Source organism: Saccopteryx bilineata, chromosome 7, assembly GCF_036850765.1.
Source record: "Saccopteryx bilineata isolate mSacBil1 chromosome 7, mSacBil1_pri_phased_curated, whole genome shotgun sequence".
NCBI lineage: Eukaryota > Metazoa > Chordata > Mammalia > Chiroptera > Emballonuridae > Saccopteryx > Saccopteryx bilineata.
The window spans coordinates 58,794,349-58,812,568 of record NC_089496.1 but is presented as its reverse complement, the minus strand read 5'-3'; the positions used below and the strand labels follow the sequence as shown (position 1 = coordinate 58,812,568).

General features: G+C 48.0%; 1 protein-coding gene across 1 annotated transcript in view; it reads right to left on the bottom strand.

The window, feature by feature from the left end:
- Nucleotides 1-18,220, bottom strand: part of ENTREP2 (endosomal transmembrane epsin interactor 2) — a 103,012-nt gene that overhangs the window by 24,604 nt on the left and 60,188 nt on the right. The gene's annotated exons all lie outside the window — the stretch shown is intronic.

The window sequence follows — 18,220 nt, the reverse complement described above, 5'->3', positions numbered from 1 at the left end:
GCGTCACAGCGACGACGCGTCGCGTCGGCAGACACTGCGCGTTGCGTCACGGGGTTGGGGCGACGTTCTGCGGCCGCCGCCGCGGTCTTTATTACACGCTGGGGTTCCAGACGCAACCATTTCAAAAAGCAAAATAAAAATAAATAAAATAAAATAAAGTGAGAAGTGAGACTCAAAATAATTTAAGCCTTGGTCTGGTGGTTCAGTGGGTAGAGCGTCCTCCCCGCGCACCAAGGCCGCAGGTTCGAGCCCCAGGCAAGGGCGAGAGCAACCAACGAGCTCATCAGGACGTGGAACCAAGGCGGTGGATGCTTCCCTCTCCTCCCGCCAATCAATGGGAAAAAATTTTAAATACTATTTGAAAAATAAAACTGTAAAACATTTCATTTAGTTTAAACATTGATAAAAATAATAAAAATAAGTAAAAAGTGTCCTTGGCAAACCATGCAAGTACAGAACCGGAACCAAGACTCCCTAACAAGTGTGTGGCCAAGTTCAAGCCCAGGACAGTGGTCTAGAAAGCGATGATCAAGAATCTGAAAATCAGTAGTGTTTGGGCGGTTTTGTTTAAATTTTTTTGATTTACTGGTTTTTAGACAGGAAGGGGAGAGGAGGGGGTGAGAGAGAGAGAGAAGCATTCATCTGACCCCGAAGCCCTGGCCGATTAGCTCAGGGGGTCAGGGCGTTGTCAGGAAGCACAGAGACTGCGGGGATGTTTACAGATGGAGGGAACTGGTGAATGTGGGCGAAAAGTCAGGTGAAGGGGAAGACAAGAGGCTGGAAAAGGAGACAGAGCCTCCCCTTCTGCAGTTAGAGGTGAGCAGAGCAGAAGGTCACCATGGCACAACGTCCCAGGTGCCTAGCAACGGACAACACCAAGAAGACAAGGATCTTGCCCGCAGGGTAACCTGTCCTCATACTGCTTCTGGTCATGCCGTTTAATAGACCCCCGAGTTAATCTCTGGTCATGGGGTTCAAACCCCCCTCCCCGACTTCCTCTCTGACAGGTTCCTAGTCATGCAGGTTAGACCCCCTCAGAGGGGGAACAAGGAAGGCTCCAAGCCCAGAAAAGCAGCAACACCACACAAGCAATACCACTGCTGACCTCAGGACCAGCTGCATTATTAATGACCCCCTGCCCTGGCACTGACCAATCAGTGGAGACCATAACCTCAGAGGGACACACCTGGAGGACTGATGACTCTTCTATTAAAGATCCTCCCCTGGGACCTCCACCCTGACCGACTTCAGGGGTGGAGGATCCAACCCGCTCTCTCTATCCCTGGAGCGCACCTGTGCCCTGCCCTTCCCCCTGCCCCCTTCCCCTCTTCTTCCTGCACAGGCATGCATCTCCTAAACGCTAAGGGTCCCCACGAGACTAGAAACCGGGGGAGCAGTGGGTACCGACAGCTCGTCCTGGGCTGACACCCCACCTCCTGTCTTCGAGGCCCCCTTTTCGCTGACTTCCCATTGTTAGCTCACTTCTTTCCTGTAAGGTTTCTGGAAACCCGAGGCAGCCCTGCCCACACTCTCTCCTGTTGCTTCTTCTGTCCTAAGCCCTTCCTGGTTTGACTTGCCCCCAGCTTGAAAGCTTGAAAAACGTACTCTCAACATCCCCTGGACTCGTGCTGTGAAATTTTTCCGGCCCGAAGTCAAGAACCCACACACTACCTACCGGCTGGCCCTAGGTAGATTTGAAGGGTAACATTTCTTTTCTTTTTTTTTTTTGCATTTTTCTGAAGCTGGAAACAGGGAGAGACAATCAGACAGACTCCCGCATGCGCCCCACCGGGATCCACCAGGCATGCCTACCAGGGGGTGATGCTCTGCCCCTCCAGGGCGTCGCCATGTTGCGACCAGAGCCACTCTAGCACCTGAGGCAGAGGCCACAGAGCCATCCCCAGCGCCCGGGCCATCTTTGCTCCAATGGAGCCTTGGCTGCAGGAGGGGAAGAGAGAGACAGAGACGAAGGCGCGGCGGAGGGGTGGAGAAGCAGATGTGCGCTTCTCCTGTGTGCCCTGGCCGGGAATCGAACCCGGGTCCTCCGCACGCTAGGCCGACGCTCTACCGCTGAAGGGTAACACTTCTAATCAAAGCTGGACTAAAATGAATAAAAGACCCAGGGGAGGCCCCATGTGCTCTGCCTTTCTCCACCTCTCCTCTGGCTCAGGTTGAAACTCTCCCAACCCTTGACCACCTGCCGAGAGTCTATTACCAAGGACCGTTGGCTGAAGGCAGGTTTGCCTGGCTTGCCCATCTTTCCACTGCTCCAGTATTTATATTTCGCAAGAAATTCCATCAGCGAGGCAACGACCAGCAAACCACCGCACAAAGCATCTTGTCTCAGGGAAGTGTTTTGCTTGGTCAAATGAGTTTATCTTTTGGAAAGCACAAGATCCTGTTAAAACTGCCTTGGGCTCAGAACCACAATTTGAGCAGAAACGGGTAAGAAAGAATGCTACAAACAGAAAGAAATGTGCTCCCTCGTGAGGTTACCGTTTAATTTTGAGCATCGCTGATCAAGAATTGCAATAAAGTGAATCTCTTAAATTTCTTAATTCCTACTCCATCAGCCTCAGGGCTCAATGGGAAAGGAAAGAGAGCCCCAGGGTACCGTCCCTTATAATCTGTGATGTGTGCACTTTGTATATAATTGTGCAGCTCTTACAGCCAACGTGAACCATTTCATTAAACTCAAGACTATCTGCAATCTGTGGCCATTACTTCCACAGATCTTAGCAAATGTGTTTTCCTTTTCTACAATCTGACTTGCAGAGAAGAAACGGAATTTAAAAAAAAAACACCACCACCCAAGCTTCCATCCAGAAAAGAACATGTTGTTTCCAGAAACAATACATTTAACATCACATTGTCTTCCTCTTTCTCAATGGCAATCTTGGAAAGAATAGACAATGGAATAATAACATTTAGTGATTAGGAAGAAGAAAGAACTAACCAGGAAACAAGAATTCTCCACCCCTCCCAGGCAGGATCTTATTATGTCAGTACAAGAGTTTATTATTGCAAGTGCAGGGTGGGAAGCATGTTCTCCAGGTGTGCCTCTGTCAGAGAAGGTTCCAGGACACTCTCACCCAAGAACCAGATCAAACAGGGACCCTAGGGGAGGCAAAGACACTCTGTCCTGAGCAGCAATGGGTATTTATTTTTACATCTGAATGGACAGTGACTCCAGCATGTGCCCGACTGGGATCCACCTGGCATGCCCACCAGGGGGCAATGCTCTGCCCATCTGGGGCGTTGCTCCGTTGCAACTGGAGCCATTCTAGCACCTGAGGCGGAGGCCATGGAGCCATCCTCAGGGCCCAGGCCAACTTTGCTCCAATGGAGCCTTGGCTGCGGGAGGGGAAGAGAGAGACAGAGAGGAAGGAGAGGGGGAGGGGTGGAGAAGCAGATGGGTGCTTCTCCTGTGTGCCCTGACCGGGAATCGAACCCGGGACTTCCACATGCCGGGCTGATGCTCTACCGCTGAACCAACTGACCAGGGCCTGTAAATTATACTGCAACTGTTGCTAAGGGTTCTTGAATTACAGAAAACCTTGGTGAGAGCCCAGACGCAGTCTGATTTTGTACTTTGTTTATGGTTCTTCACAATTTTTTTTTTCTAAAAAGCATAATTTTCCTTTTTTTAATTAATTCTTTATGAATTTGCATTTCTTTTGAAATCTACATTCATTTAGACATAATTAAGAATGCCCAGAATTCATCCGAAAGAAAAAAAACAACTCTCCAGCATCTAAGGTCAGAATCGGTTTTGGTTGTTATCATCATTCCTGAAAAACATCGAGCATTTCCCTGCACTTGACAAAAAATAAAAAAAAATAAAAAAAAATAAAAACAAACAAAACACACTCCTTGTTCAGAACACGTAACATGTATCTCAAAAACTGAATGACCACACACAAATATGAACTAAATGAGGGACAACAATACCATTTAAAAGGGACTCTTTCTGACTCCTTTTCGGTGGGGACCAAGGATCAGGTCAGCTGGGGTCACCGAGGTCACCCTCAGCTCATGAACCAAACCCAAGCTGCTCGGCAGACGGGCACATACCTAGCAATCCAGAGTGAGATGTCTGTCTCTCAGAATCACGGCATTTGGAAATCAATGTTGGGTGTCATGGACTTGGAGATTAAAGAACAGGCAGACAAATAAACATAAAAACGGAGAACCTTCCTAGACAGAAGGTTTCGTAATGGACAAGGCTGACAAACATCTCAAGGATTCAAGGATTCCAAGACCTTTCTTCTTTCCTGGGGGTTGGAGGGGTAATATGCTATTTGCACCAACCCCCTTTTCCCAATTTCTGTGAAAGGCGTTGAAATGGCTGAGAGGGGGGAGGGAGGAGAAAAATGAGACGTCCTTATTTTTGGCAAGCAGGATAGGGTGATAAAATATGCCCACTTTAAAGTGAGATCTCTTCATTAACTTCTCATTCGTTTGAATACCTAGTGTGAAGCTGTCAGGTTATTAACGGGCTTCAACTTTATTAAGTTCCAGGAGAATTCTTATTTGCCTCTCGTGTCAGCGCTCTGCGTACGTGTATTCAAACAGCCAGCTCTGATTTGCTGCAGTTTAAGTGAACCGTCTGTCTTTTTAAAAACGCTAGAATCAGTACCTCCCTGACCCAGCAGCACCCTCCGACATTAAAACGTTGGTGAATAGAGGGACTTTATGTCTTAAATTTTCAGGTGAAAAAAAAATGGGTGAAAAGCTGGTCATGATATATTGGATAGGTTTTGTTTGTTTGCTTGTTTTTGGTCTTGGTCATCAAACACATCTCTTAAAAATGTCTTTTCTCAATTGTCAAATAAGTAAATAAATAGTTTCTGCCTTTTCATGTTTCTCGTGAGGTCTTATTAGAAAAGGAGCCTCGGCCCTGGCCGGTTGGCTCAGCAGTAGAGCGTCGGCCTGGTGTGCGGGGGACCCGGGTTCGATTCCCGGCCAGGGCACATAGGAGAAGCGCCCATTTGCTTCTCCACCCTGCCCCACCTCCTTCCTCTCTGTCTCTCTCTTCCCCTCCTGCAGCCAAGGCTCCATTGGAGCAGGGATGGCCCGGGCGCTGGGGATGGCTCCTTGGCCTCTGCCCCAGGCGCTAGAGTGACTCTGGTCGCGGCAGAGCGACCCCCCGAAGGGGCAGAGCATCGCCCCCTGGTGGGCAGAGCGTGGCCCCTGGTGGGCGTGCGGGGTGGATCCCGGTCGGGCGCATGCGGGAGTTTGTCTGACTGTCTCTCCCCGCTTCCGGCTTCAGAAAAAAAAAAAAAAGAAAAAAAAAAAAAGGAAAGGAGCCTCTAGCAAAACTTGTATGGTCTCGGCTAGCTGCAGGGTGTCTCGGCTAGCTGCAGTGTGAGGATGAAGAGGGAAAACTTGAGCAAACAGTACAAAACAAATTTCAGGGACAACGGACATACAGGTTCACTGTGGAAAAAGCCAGACGAGGACCCAGGGCTTCAAATACGCAGGGAGCTCCCGGGGAGCTCTGGTTTCATGGGCAACCCCATTCCGCCACCACTGAGTCGCGGGTACCATCTGAAGTCCCAGGCTCAGACACAAAACTTGGTATAAAAAAAAAACGTTTACTACTTTGCCTGTTTGCTGAGAGATTTTTTTTTTCTGGCCATCTGTTAAAGACTATAAATAAACAGCAAAATTACAGGAAAGCAAACAGCCTCCAGAACAATGTCCTCTGATTATCTGGGATTTTTGCTTGCTGAAGGCCATACCTAATCTTCTTGTGATGAATTGAGACATTTCTGTGCTCCAACAAAGTCCCTGGAGATTAGCAACAATTGTCTTGGGTTTTGTTAAGTGAAATACCTTTATTTATCATTTTTACTTTATAGCCATTACTTATTATTTTAGAGGTAAACGCTGCCAAGAAAAAAAATCTCTTAAGTAGCCTATAATCTAACCACCACCCCTACACACACACACACACACACACACACACACACACACACACTACAAAAAACTTCTGTTGTTTTACAATGAAAACAGGAGTAGCTCCCCATGGGAGCCAGGTTTTTGAAGCTCTGTAGTAAATGTTTTAGGCTTTGCGGATCACGTAGGCTCTTTGTTGCATCTATTTTTTCCACTGTCATTTATAAAAATGTAAAAATCATTCTTAGCTCATGGGTTGCACAAGAACAGCGGCCGAAAGAGTGGATTCGGCCCGGGAACTGTTGTTTCCCAAACCCCTGGTGGAGAGTAACTCCTTCTCCCGAGCTGAGGCCTCTCCGGGCTGTGAGCCAGGTGCCCAGGCGATGCCCGCCCATGGCTGGAACTCCGGGTCTCTCTTTGCAACTTTTGGACTGTTAAACTCACAGCCCTGCACTGTCCTCTGTCAGGCCTGGAGGATTCTCCCCTTCCGACGCACAGCTTAATTATTCAGTAAGCTAAATCACTGAGAGTCCCAGTGAAAATGTCTGGGGCTCCTCCCCCAGGCAGCTAGCTCCCTTCTGTCCACAACGCAGCCCCGATGACATCTTTCCTCATGAGCAGCTCTCTGGGCACCTGTCTCTGTGCCCTGAGCTCAGTGTGATTGCCGTGCTCGGCACACAGCTGTGTGGAAATGTCCTCGGGCAGAACATGGGGGTGACCACAGGCCTCCTTCATCAAGTCCCCGTTCTCCCAGGGTCTGTCATCCTCAACTCCTATCGTTCTGTATCTATCTACACATGTCTGTGGCGGGAGCGTTCGTTTTATTACCCCTGACTCCGCTGGGGTGGGAAGCAGACCTTTCCGAGAAGACTTCGAGAAGAATGAGTTCTTTCCGTTTCTGACCGTCTCCGTGGTTGAGAAAGACACCAGAAGGTGATTGAGAACGTGAAACCTGTGTTTTCAGCCACACGACTTTGTAATGGTGTAGTAAGGTGCCAAAAAGTGCAAAATTAATATTGATATTTTAGGAGGAAAGGTCAGGCTTTCCTGTCCCGTCCTTTCTTTGGGGAGAGGAGGGAGAAGAATGTAGAAGTTTCTGGCTTGCAAGAACAATGGGTCATTTAGTTTTAAAACTAAAATAAAGGTTAACTGAGAAACTTCTTCTCTTTCAATGGGAGACAGAATTTACATACCACCTTGCATTGATCATAGTTCCTCCCCTTCCTGGAATCCTGAGAGTAACATACCTCTAGGCTAGGGGTCGGGAACCTATGGTTTGTGAGCCAGATGTGGCTCTTTTGATGGCTGCATCTGGCTCGCAGACAAATCTTTAATAAAAATAATAATAACATAAAAATATAAAACATTCTCATGTATTACAATCCATTCATTTCCTACCGCTCATGTTCATGGTTGCGGGTGGCTGAAGCCAATCACAGCTGTCCTCCAGGACAACATCAAATTTTTATTGGATAATGTATAATGTGTATAGGTCATTGTATGGCTCTCACGGAATTACATTTTAAAATATGTGGCATTCATTGCTCTCTCAGCCAAAAAGTTTCCCAACCTCTGCTCTAGGCAAAAGAGGGAAGATGAACCCTGAAAGATTGTAAATATCTTTGTGTTACTTTGAAAGTCTTAATGTTTTTGTGTATCCCTTAAACCAGGGGTCAGGAACCTATGGCTCGCGAGCCAGATGTGGCTCTTTTGATGGCTGCACCTGGCTCGCAGACAAATCTTTAATAAAAAAATAATAACGTTAAAAATATAAAACATTCTCATGTATTACAATCCATTCATTTCCTACCACTCATGTTCATGGTTGCGGGTGGCTGGAGCCAATCACAGCTGTCCTCCGGGACAATACCAAGTTTTTATTGGATAATGCGTAACGTACACGGATCGTTGTATGGCTCTCACGGAATTATATTTTAAAATATGTGGCGTTCATGGCTCTCTCAGCCAAAATGGTTCCCGACCCCTGCCCTAAACAAATGTTGTAAGCTTGTGCCATGATGTCATGCTCTCCCCAGCCCATGTGTGATCAAGGGTATAGAAACAGCCCGAGATGTATTTGGTGCACATGTTTTGGGTCTGCAAGCACCCCGTGTCAGCCATATGCAGCCGGCATATTTAATAAATCTCCTCCTTTAATAAAACCCTTCAAAACTCATCCGGACTTGGTGTCTCTATGTGAACCTGCAGAAGTGAGGGGCAGTACTATCAGCATCTGGGGTACGGTACTTTACAACAATGGAAGCATGCTGACAGAACTAAAGACTGCTCCTTTTTTTTCTTCTAGCGTTTCTCAAAGAATGTCATATTAAAACGTCTTTTAATAATGCAAATGGGTTTCAAATCAGTTCAGAATTATTCATGTTTCCATCACCCTGAGGCTCTAATCTGGAGACACATTTGCCCTCTGGGAGTCTCTCTGCCTTGTGTCAGTGCAGAGGGCGGTGAAGGACACAGTAGCCCACGTGGCCGGAAGTATCGCGTAGAGATGATGACAAGAGTTTCGACGTCATCGACTGCGGCTACCCCTCTCTCCAGAAACCCTGTCTTCCTGCAACCCCACCTACTCACAACACCGGGGCAACGGGAACCAAGGCTTCTGTAAGTTCCCTGGGCCCCGACCCGCAACACGCAGCTTTGGTTCAGAACATTGTGACGCTCGTCTGAGTGCTAGACGCTGCTGCCTGCAGGGACCATGGCATGCACCCGGTCTGGAGCCCGGGATGTGGGCACTCACCATGCTACCTGACACAACTTGTCACCCAGAGGTAGGAGGGACCTCAGGGCTCCCTGGCACGCCCCCTGGGAAGACCTGATCTGACCCCTCCTCTAACGGAGGCTCTGTAGTTTTAAGCCACTGGGTTGGTAAGTGGCACTTTGTTCCCAGAGTCCTGGGACAGTAATACTCATCCCAACCCAGTGGTTGCCATGATTGGGATTAATTACGTCTATATCCTCTTTTACGGAGAGCTGACACGGTTTTAAGAGTGAGCATTTGTATCTCGTTTCGTCTTTTTATTTTTTTTTAATTTTTATTTAGTTATTTTATTTATTCATTTTAGAAAGGAGAGAGAGCGGGAGAGGGAGAGAGAGAGAGAGAGAAACAGAGAGAGAGAGAGAAGGGAGGAGCAGGAAGCATCAACTCCCATATGTGCCTTGACTAAGCAAGCCCAGGGTTTCGAACCGGTGACCTCAGCGTTTCCAGGTCAACGCTTTATCCACTGCGCCACCACAGGTCAGGCCTCATCTCTTTTTTAAACCATGTGGCTTTTCTGCCGAGTTGCAGAGCTCTCCTTCCCCTGTAGGTTCATGATGCGTCTTGTTAATTTTGGGACTAGGTGTTTTACCCTTCACCTTGCCACAGGAGGAAAAGGACCTCTTTTTACAGCAGGAGATGCCGCCCCCATGGCTTCTTTCCTCTCCATGCTTTGTTCGTGCACCTGCTCAGCAAATGCAGGCCTAGTGGGAAACATGGGAGCGACATGCGCGAAGGCAAGAGCCTGCCACACGTTACAGCCAGACGCCCAGGCAAGGGCGCACCCTGAGGGCCGTAGAGAACTTGAGGAGCTACAACAACAGTGAACAAGAACCAAGGCGGAGGCCCTGTCTGGTTGGCTCAGTGGTAGAGCGTTGGCCTGGCGTGTGGGTGTCCCGGGCTCAATTCTCAGTCAGGGCACACAAGAGAAGCACCATCTGCTTCTCCACCCCTCCCCCTCTCATGTCTCGCACTCTCTCTCTTTCCCTCTCTCTCTCCTCCCCTCCTGCAGCCATAGCTCGATTGGAGCGAGTTGGCTTCAGGCACTGAGGATGGCTCCATGGCCTCTGCCTCACGTGCTAATAAGAGCTCTGTTGCTAAGCAATGGAGCAACACCCCAGGTGGGCAGAGCAGTGCCCCCTAGTGGGCTTTCCAGGTGGATCCCAGTCAGAGCGCAAGCACAAGAGTCCGCATCTCTCACTAAATTTATAAAAAAGAACAAAGGTGGGCAGTTCATACTACTGGATTTTAAGCCTGACTCTACAGTGACAGTAATCCACACGGCACGGTAGTCACACAAGAGGTCACCGGGACAGCACAGTGAGCCCAGAGATACCTAGCATACAAACACGACCAATTCTACCTGGACGAAGGTACAATGGCCATTCTGTAGAGAAGAATGGCCTTCCCCCCAAAAAAAAATGGTGCGGGGAAAATTAGATGTCCGTCTGCCAAAGGATATAACCTCAAGGTACACATCACGACGTAGGCAAAATACTAACTCAACCTTGGCTCACGGACTACAATGTCATGTATGAAACTAAAATGCAAGAGATCTTCCCCTTCCCCTGGTGCACATCAGTTCACTCGAATATTAAAGGGCCAGATGATGTGGGGTGTGGCTGGTGGATCTGGGTGTGGCCAGTGACATTTACAGAAAAGAAAGAGGTGTCCTCTTTTCAAGGAAAAAAAGCTAAACATTATAACAGGTTCAGAATACCCTGTGACAGAACTTGATTTTAATTAACTCTCAGCATTCAGCACATTTCCAAAAAAAGAGAGACTTCTCTTCGGATCACACCGAGCTCCCTTTTTTATACGCATCTTCTATTTTTTTCCCACAAGAGCAAGTGATATCGAGGAACCTAAGACCAGTAGGAAAAAAAAAAAAAGCTGTTAAATGACCTTTTTTATTTTTACGTCCATTTGCCAAGAACCCAACGGTTTTGAGCAGTAGTTCTCTGTGGTTTTCTGTTGCTACATGAGAATGTTACATTTCAAATGTGTCTCTCTACTAAAACTGCGCAGGAATCCCTGTCCTTTCTTTGATACAAAATAGAGAAAGAAAGAATGAAAGAGAAAAGAAACAGGATGATAACCTGATCAGGTAGAATGAGAAGGTTAACAGCCACTGTTTAAAGTTGATCACGTTATTTTTTCAGTTTACATATAAAATACTCAAAGTCAAAGGACCAGGACCTTTGCAAGGGCTAAGGATAGACACCGTCATTCTCTTTGGGGGGGACATGGGGAGGAGAAACTGAAGTGGGTGGGCAGCACCCGTCTCTAACAAGGAATGAATGACAAACTGCTGTGAAGGTCCTCAGGGCAGAGGGCCCCAGAGGAAGCCCAGGAGGACAGGGACACCGCTGAGTACACCACAGCTGAGCTGAGCGAGAGGGAGAATGGCAGGGTGAGTGGGTGCACACGCCACCCCTCCAAGTAAGCACATCAACACACGGAACCAAGTCCAAGAAGTCCAAGAAGATGGGAGATCCCCAAGTCCTCCGTGGACTCTGAGATCCTGGTCAGCGCATAAGCCTGACGCCAGAAGGACTGGAGGTGATCATCAGAGGGACGGCGATGATCAGGGACCAGAGAGGGAGGGCAAGAAACCAATTACAAAGTGAGAATTGAAGCCTCACCGTGGCACCTCAAATAAACAGTTTGGGAACAGCACGGAGCAGAGCAGCCGTGAGGTAAAGGCACAGTCATGGCACGGGGAGAGCACGGCATTGCCACAGGGACCCCGGGGAGGAAGGGAGAGAAATGAGATAAATGACCATGAAGAGGTCCCAGGAGGAGGAGGGCGAGTTAGAACCCCCGTAACTCTAGACACCAAAGCGTCTTACTGCGAAGGAGCCCCAGTCTGAAGTTTAGAATAAAGCTCAGGGACTGTTCTGTTCAATTCAAACAAAAACAATTGTTTAAAAATGTAACACTGTGTGTGGGTCAAGTGTTTCAGCATCACAGGCATGGAGAGATTTCCCACATGATGGGAAAGACTCCTCGTTTCTGGAGGGTACGATTCTGCCATTCATTGCCTGTGTTGACGCCATGATTCCGCATTGCTGAGCGCATCAAAGGAAACGCATTGTGGTTTCCTTTGACAGGTGTAATCATTATCGCAAAAGGAAGCTATCCAACGTTCCTTCAACAGCTATATAGAGTGACCAGGGTCTTAAGCACTGAAGGTACAAGCCAGACCAAGACCTTGCCTGGCAGTTGATAAACCACAGATTCAGGAAGACAAAGGTGCATGACTTGAAAAGCCAATGGAACAGAATCAAGAGATCCAGAAATAGGTCCTGGCAGGGTTGCTGAATGGATAGAGCATTGTCCTGGTGCACTGAGGTCGCAGGTTTGACCCTTGGTCAGTGCACACATGAGAAGCAACCAATGAGTGCACAACTATATGGAACAACTAAGGGAAGCAACGAGTTGATGCTTCTCTCTCTCTTAATCAATCAATCAATGGAAAAGAGAGGGACTTAAAGAGACATGTCAACTGAATGCAAAGAGAGAGAGAGAGAGAGAAACAGATAAGGATAGAGAAATCTCAACAGGGGACATTTGATGGTCAAATTACAGGTGTTTATTACATGTGATAATGGCATTGTGACCATATCCATTTTTTAATTTAAGAATCCTTTCTTGCCCTGGCCAGTTGGCTCAGTGGTAGAGCGTCAGCCCAGCATGTGGATGTCCTATGTTTGATTCCCAGCCAGGGCACACAGGAGAGGCGCTCATCTGCTTCTCCATTCCTCCCTCTTTCTCTCTTCCCCTCCCGCAGCCCTGGGTGCTGAGGACTGCTCCATGGCCTCACCTCAGGCACTAAAATAGCTCAGTTGCCAAGCAGCAGAGCAAGGGCCCCAGATGGGCAAAGAATTGTTGTGGACCATAAATGGCAAAAAGCCTTTGTAGATTCCAGGCTTAGCAAAAGGCTAAGTTCTCCCCCCTTCACCTCCATATTGGCTATGATGCTGAGTGTTTGCACCCACTTCACTTGCTTCCTTAAGTTGCTGGAAGCAATTTACATGCCCTTCCTCTTACTCTTTGTTTGTTCAGATGTTGGTTGACTTCACTTATGCATGGTAGGGGGATCCCTGCTTATGCTTTGCCAGAGTTCCTGTTTAAGCCTGGATGTGCAACTTTGTATCAGGAACTTCCTTGATTTGCATATGGCTATATAATAAAGCAAACCGGGGCTATGGGCCACTCGGATATTGCCATCAGCATTTGAAGAGTCCTCCCGGTCCCATTTTTTCTTAATAAGTGTGTTTCCTTAATTCTGCACCATTAGGAGCCACGCTGGTCCGCGGCAAAAGATCACCCCCTAGTGGGCTTGCCAGGTGGTTCCCAGACAGGGAGCAGGTGGGAGTCTGTCTCTGCCTCCCTTCCTCTCACTAAATTAAAAAAAAAAAATTTAAAGAATCCTTTCTAGAAAATCATATCTTCATATTTTTAAAATGAAATGATAGACTGCCCCAGGTTTGCTTGAATAATCCGGGGGAGAGACGGGAGCGTGTGCTGATGTTACAGGAACCGCTTGGAGTTGCAATCAATTGTAGCAAGTGCATTATTTTCCTCACCTCTGCAAATGTTAAAATGATCCACAATTAAAAGTTTAAAAAAAGGATGAAAGACGTGGGTTCAGGACTCAGCTCTGCTGCTTAGTCACGCATCTGATTTTTTTTTTTTTAATTTCCTGTGTTTCTGGAGCCTCTGTTCCTTCCTCTTTAAGAACACACGTCAACCGAAGTCGTGAGGCCAACAGACGCTACAACAAAGGCTGGCCACGCAGCAGAACTGAATAGAAGGCTAGTTATATATATATATATATATATATATATATATATATATATATATATATATATATATTTAACCTTTCTGCACGTATAAAATTAAGGAACATATGAGTAGTATTAATGCAGCCAAGTTACTGAAAATACCTGATGAAGTACATAAGTCAACGGAAGATCAGAAACGACGCCTTCAAGAGCAAGTAAAGAACTGAGCGTTTCAGTTCGATAATTATACAAAATAGCAATGTTGGGATAAGACTAAGCTTAGGCCCAAATGTACCCCTCAATTACCACCAGACTCAAACACCGGGTAACATGGAGTCAGTCTGAGCGACAATCAGGAAGCTACCATACGTACTATTTAATCTGTGATGCTCTGCTGTCTGCTGTTCTTAAAACTCTGCTGACATAGTCTATCTTTTGTTCCATTAAAAAAATAAAAAGCAACACAGTAACCAGATTAGGTTAATTATAAAGCCACAGGGAAAATATTGCTCCTTTTAAAAATACCCTGGTAAACAGGATCATATATTTTAATAAGAACTAGTCTGAGACAGACCTCAAAAGCATTAAGAAACCAGATCTAACTCGCGAGCTTGACATTCAAAGCCAATCACATTTAAATTCACCACGTCTGCAAAAATGGAACAAGACTCTCCCATCAACATGATCGTAACCGCCGGCTTGTCCAAATGCCCGCGCCATTAGATGGGCCAGCGGAAAATTCGATCTTCTATCACTCCAAGAATGTTCCTACCACTTTCCCAGCCCCCCCACCCCCCCCCAAAAAAACACGCAGGGTTTAACCATCAAACAATAAGATGCCTTAGAGGCTAACCCACTCAAAGAGGGGTCAGTACCAACAAAGTCCCGTCCAGAAGAGCCATGTGGGATGGACGGAGAGAAGAATTCTCAGCACCACTCCACAGAGAAGATGAGAAGTCAAGGGCCAATGGGTAAACAGGTACCAAACCAGACACCGTCTCACAATGATGTTTGCTGAGCGGGTGGCTTTTTCCCTGGGACACTGGGGTCATTTGGACACCGCTAGATTCTTCTGATGATGGGTGCTGAGTTGAGGGAACACCCCGTCCCACCCCACACTGGGCTCTCGCAGTTAACAGATAACATCTGGACGGGGGTGCACATTTTTCCTCCTTTCCTGACAGCTGCTCATACGTCGATGGCAAATTCTCAGCCACGGGCTTGAAGGATTGATCATCTATCAAGGGTTTTTCTGCAGGTTGGCTTTGGTGCAAGGATGCAAACTGGTTGTCTCTGGGTAGAAACCGACGTCTGCAAAGTGAACATTACCTTTCTCTGTGGATGGCAGCCGTCCTGTGTGCCCTGTCCTCTATGGCACTAGTTTCAAAGAGAAGTCAGTTTGCTAGAGGTTACACGTAAAAGTAAACCCTAAACTCAGCCTGACCAGGTGGCGGTGCAGTGGATAGAGCGTCGACCTGGGATGCTGAGGACCCAGGTTCAAAATCCCAAGGTCACCAGCTTGGGGTAGGGCTCACCAGCTTGAGTGCCGGGTCACTGGCTTGAGCAAGAAAGAGGTCAGTGGCTCAATCTGGAGCCCTCCCCGCCCCCTAGTCAAAGCACATATGAGAAAGCAATCAGTGAACAACTAAGGAGCTGCAATTATGAGTTGATGCTTCTCATCTCTCTCCCTTCCTGTCTGTCTGTCCCCCCCCCCAAAACAAAAACAAAAACAAAAAACAACCTAAAATTGAACTGTAGGCCACCAAATATACCTATCCTATTTTTTTAAAGAAGAAAAGCTATGAAAAGTAAGACCAGCTTGTGTTTACACCTGTTCTGCACGCCAACAGCTGCTGCAGAGCCCCGGGCGGGGGCGGGGTAGGGGGTGCTGGAGAGCATACCCCCCCTGACCCCTTGCGGATGCCAAAGACATTTGAAGACAGGCTGTCTTCTTCCCCCAGTTCAGATGAACGGAAACACGAGATCCTGTGAGGTTCTTCCAAACGGGCAGCAGTTAGCATCCAAAAGGCACTTTTATCATCCTTCTGGAAATTGGAAAGGTTTCAGAAACTCGGTGCCAGGAACCCAGAACAAAGAACAAGAAGCATCTATTTATGACATCGCACCAGTCTCCCGAATTCTGGCGTGGGCACCAGCTAGCCCCTGGCCAGGGAGCTCCGTAAGCTGGATGGGGCATTGCTCCGATACAGCAAGGTTGTGGGTTTGATCCCCAGTCAGGACACATGCTGGAATCAGCCAATAAATGCAGAAATAAGTAGAACAGATGTCTCTCTCTCTCTCTCTCTTAAAAAAACCAATCACTCAATCCATCAATAACAAATAAAACACTAAGTAGTTATTTTGAACAAGAAGCTCAGTCAGCCCTGGCTGCTCCCACAGTGATGTAAGGATGTCTGGATTGGATGACCCCCACGATCGCCAACTGCACCCCCAGCTATCCAAATCAACCCCCAGCCACCAAGGATGGAGTCCATCACGCCTCCATAATGAAATCCGCAAAGAAACTCCTCTAACCACGGGGTCTGGAGAGCCTCCAGTGTCCGGAGAGGTCATGGGCACCCCCTGCACCTCCCCCACACCTCGTTCTGCGCATCTCCCCACCTGGCTATCCCTATGCTGTGCCTTTTTATCTTCAACCAGTGACATGGGAAGTAAACTGTTCTCTTGAGTTCCGGAAGCCATTCTAGCAACCTAGTGGCCATGAAGACTGGGTGGTGGGAACCTCTAACGTGTGACCGAATCGCACAGAAGTTGTGAATAGCCTCAAGACCCACTACATGCAATCAGCACTTGAAGTGTGTATGTGTGTGTGTGGGGGGGGTCAGTTCTGTGGGATGGAGTCCTTAACCTGTGGAGTCTGCGCTAACCCAGGTAGTGACCTGCAACCTTGGTGTCCTGGGACAGTGCTCCAACCTACTGACCTACCCGGCCAGGGACTCGTTGATGCTTTAAAGCAGTGATCCCCAACCCCCGGGCCGCAGACCGGTACTACAGGTCTGTGGGCCATCTGGTACCGGTCCACAGAGAAAGAATAAATAACTTACATTATTTCTGTTTTATTTATATTTAAGTCTGAACGATGTTTTATTTTTAAAAAATGACCAGATTCCCTCTGTTACACCCGTCTAAGACTCACTCTTGACGCTTGTCTCGGTCACGTGATACATTTATCCATCCCACCCTAAAGGCCGGTCCGGGAAAATATTTTCTGACATTAAACTGGTCTGTGGCCCAAAAATGGTTGGGGACCACTGCTTGAAAGTAGTGGTCTGGTCCACGCCAGAATTTGGGAGACCCGTGCCGTGCAATAAGTATATGTTTCTGTCCTTAGTTCTGGGTTCCCGGTGCGACTATAGGGCACCAGTTGGTGTACAGAGAGGCGCAGAACTGGTTGTGCGGGGAAAAGCCCCAAACATTCAGTGGCCGGAAGTCAAGCGTTGAGCGCAGAGAGGAACGGGAGCAGAAATATCTGCAGGTGTGACTATCTACGTTTGTCAGGATACACACGTCTATTTTCCTGTATATAAAACTCCCCCATCCTTACGCGTGGGGTGTGTGTGTGTGTGTGTGTGTGTGTGTGTGACAAGGAGGACACTTCCAATGGAGACAGTAGAGAAATGGAAAGAGGAAAGTGTGACAGGTTCCAGAGAAGAAGGCTGACAATCACTCCCTCTGCCCGGCAATCAAGGTCAACATCGACAGTGACGCTGTGGTGACAGCGTGTGCCCTTGGTATCCCGTGACAAGTGAGTGGGAGGCACGTCCCGAGCCTGAACCGCGACCCTGTCTAATTGCGAGAAAAGCATCAGACAACTCCCAGTAAAAGGTCACTCTCGGTTACAAAGCACCTGACGGGTCCTCCTTACAACTGTCAAGGTCACAAAAAAGCGTCCTCCTTACAACTGTCAAGGTCACAAAAAAGCGTCCTCCTTACAACTGTCAAGGTCACAAAAAAGCCAGGCGAGCCCTGGCCGGTTGGCTCAGCGGTAGAGCGTCGGCCTAGCGTGCGGAGGACCCGGGTTCGATTCCGGCCAGGGCACATAGGAGAAGCGCCCATTTGCTTCTCCACCCCTCCGCCGCGCTTTCCTCTCTCTCTCTTCCCCTTCCGCAGCCGAGGCTCCATTGGAGCAAAGATGGCCCGGGCGCTGGGGATGGCTCTGTGGCCTCTGCCCCAGGCGCTGGAGTGGCTCTGGTCGCAACATGGCGACCCCCAGGATGGGCAGAGCATCGCCCCCTGGTGGGCAGAGCGTCGCCCCTGGTGGGCGTGCCGGGTGGATCCCGGTCGGGCACATGCGGGAGTCTGTCTGACTGTCTCTCCCTGTTTCCAGCTTCAGAAAAATGAAAAAAAAAAAAAAAAAAAAAAAAGCCAGGCGAGACAGAAGATGTCACCGTCAAGAGGCACCTAGGGAGGCATGGCGGCTAACTGTCATCTCCCGTCTTGAATGGGACGCTAGGGAAAAAGGAAATAGGTTAAAAAAAACAAAAAAACCCCAAAACAAAGAAACAACAACAAGGAAACCTGGACACACTGTGGACTTTACAATAACGGTTGCTATTGGCTCGTGAATTATAAAAAAAAAGGACAGTGTGCATGCACGAAAGATGCTGCTAACAGGGGGAACTGTGGGGGTTCTTTGTACTCTCTTTGCAATTATCCTGTAAATCTGAGACTGGTCTAGAAGATGAAGTTTATTTTAAGAATCTAAACGGCCATCACGAAGCATCAGTATCTCAGG